The sequence below is a fragment of the Schistocerca gregaria genome, chromosome 1 (genome assembly GCF_023897955.1).
Source record: "Schistocerca gregaria isolate iqSchGreg1 chromosome 1, iqSchGreg1.2, whole genome shotgun sequence".
Lineage (NCBI taxonomy): Eukaryota > Metazoa > Arthropoda > Insecta > Orthoptera > Acrididae > Schistocerca > Schistocerca gregaria.
In genome coordinates this window covers 30,891,014-30,893,765 of record NC_064920.1, presented here as the reverse complement: position 1 = coordinate 30,893,765, position 2,752 = coordinate 30,891,014, and the positions used below count along the sequence as shown (strand labels likewise).

The following is a 2,752-nucleotide window of genomic DNA, read 5'->3' as shown; positions in this document are numbered from 1 at the left end:
CAAATCAAGACACATACCACTTACTCAGGCGCGAGGATCACTTTCAAATTGTAAATAATCTTGCGAATGAGATCTCGGGCAAAATATTAAAGGACTTTCTCAGGAACAACCAAAATTAACCCGAAATTGACAAACACCTGACCAGACCTAAGTGCACCCGTCCCTTTCCGCCGGACGTGGAATAGGCCAGCCGTTTCACGGCTGGGATCCGCCACGCTCCTGGACCAGGAGGAGGGTGCACATTTCTACCGGATTTGACAAACACACTGAAATTGACAGTAGCATAGGAATAGGTTAAGAAGTAGGATAAGTTAGGATAGTACCTTAGTATAAACTGCAGCGGTTCAAACGTCTTGGGCCAGCCCGGTGCCAGGGGCATGCCCACTGGACTCAGTTCAGTGGGCCCGGCCACAAACAGTAGGTTTATACTTACGCTGGCACGTGTGTAACGTTGCAGTTAGGTTAAGTAGGTTAATATTAGAAGTAGAAATGCCCATAGCGAAAATAAAAACTAACACTAAAAAGTAGGTAATAATATTACGTAATGAATGCTGTAGTAACTGTATTATTGTATGTAAGCAAAGACCCACTAATGCTTCAGGTGGTGGGTTATTCTGTATCATAATACTGGTTTGAAATAAACAATTAAAAAAAAAAAATGCTTTATCTGCGCCATTCGCCTTAATCACATCTGAGCGTAATTCTTAATAAAACGCTTGTCGCTAATTGTTCGTCATCACAGATACTGTTTGCTATACGACCACGACGCGCAACTGATTTCCAAAATTCGTCTTCCTCCTCTGACGATGGGAAAACACGACCGCTGGTTTACTAGACCAGTGCTCTACCACTGAGCTAAAGAGGCGCGCCTAGCGGTACTCTTGCGTACTTCGTCGTTACGGTCGTCTGGGTCATCAGACTTGAGCTGACAACACTTCATATTACCGACTACTATTTGCAGCTATGGCGATCCATTACTACTTGGCTACACATCTGACACGTAACCGATGTGCTCTCCAAACAACAACACTTGCATTTCAGAACATGTCTTTCACACATGCCTACAAAATCACCTTTACCTTCAAATACAGTTTTCTGGCGACTGACAGAGACGTAGGCAAAGTTAAAAGTTGCTATTTCCATTACATCACGTTAATCAGAAAAACGGTAATTTACATCTGCAGCGGAACACAATTCCGTTCCGCCCAGCGTAGGGCTCGAACCCTCGACCCTGAGATTAAGAATAACATGCTCTACCGACTGAGCTAGCCGGTTGCCTCGGTGAATACCTGCGGGTTAGCACGTCACACAGTACTCGTTTGGGTTGGGTGGTTCCATTCGGAATCTCTCCATGCTGCCTAATGTTTTCCTAACGTCACACCCGTCACGTACTTCACTTTTATTTCATAATCATTTTTGAGAGGTAAAGGAATTGCATGACAACCTGCAGAGCTAGTGGCGTCAAAATTAACACACACACTTGATGTGACTCAAAAGCCGATCGAGTTACTTTCCGACGTTGTTTTAGATGTGCAAGTGCCAGTCAAAACTCGCGGTGACGGCACTCTGCCGACCATTTCGCTAGTTAACACCGGTCTTGTTGTGTGTGTTTCAAGCTCAAGAGCATCTCCAAGCAGAAAATGGTCAACAGAAACATTCAGACGGTTTTGTACTGCTCACTTGCTACATTAAAACGGTATGTTTCTTTTTCAGAACTGGAAAAAAAACGAGCGTGACAGGATTTGAACCTGTAATCTTCAGATCCGAAGTCCGACGCCTTATCCATCCGGCCACACGCTCACTAGCAACCAAGTATAACTTGTATACGACTCATCTCGTAACGCTCACACCCCTGAGGAATAGTGTTTTCGTTCCACACAGCCGCTGTCCCTTGCTCTTTCCCACCCAAACGTTACATTCAACCTCTTACGAGACCGACCAAATATAGACTGGGAAACAAGACCACACACTTTGTGCATTCGGAATCGAAGGCAGGGCGTCCCTCGCCGCATTTGCTACAATGGCCATTTGCTACTTCTGCAGAAGCGGCGGCGGCGACGACGACGACGACGACGACCGTGAGAGGCTCTGAGATATGTGAGAAATTCATCTATAAAATGTAATTCAGACTTCCTCGTCCCACCTTATGCTGTACCGCTTTGGCAAATGCTTTATCTGCGCCATTCGCCTTAATCACAACTGAGCGTAATTCTTAATAAAACGCTTGTCGCTAATTGTTCGTCATCACAGATACTGTTTGCTATACGGCCACGACGCGCAACTGATTTCCAAAATTCGTCTTCCTCCTCTGAGGATGGGAACTCACGACCCCTGGTTTACTAGACCAGTGCTCTACCACTGAGCTAAAGAGGCGCGGCCTAGCGGGACTCTTGCGTACTTCGTCCTTACGGTCGTCTGGATCATCAGACTTGAGCTGACAACACTTCATATTACCGACTACTATTTGCAGCTATGGCGATCCATTACTGCTTGGCTACACATCTGACACGTAACCGATGTGCTCTCCAAACAACAACACTTGCATTTCAGAACATGTCTTTCACACATGTCTACAAAATCACCTTTACCTTCAAATACAGTTTTCTTGCGACTGACACAGACGTAGGCAAAGTTAAAAGTTGCTATTTCCATTACATCACGTTAATCAGAAAAACGGTAATTTATATCTGCAGCGGAACAAAATTCCATTCCGCCCAGCGTGGGGCTCGAACCCTCGACCCTGGGATTAAGA

General features: G+C 45.4%; 1 non-coding gene across 1 annotated transcript; it reads right to left on the bottom strand.

Moving 5' to 3' along the window:
• Positions 1 to 1,727: 1,727 nt before the first annotated feature.
• Trnar-ucg (transfer RNA arginine (anticodon UCG)) lies at positions 1,728 to 1,800 on the bottom strand. Its single transcript has one exon. It is a non-coding gene; the product is annotated as a tRNA-Arg (tRNA).
• Positions 1,801 to 2,752: the final 952 nt, after the last annotated feature.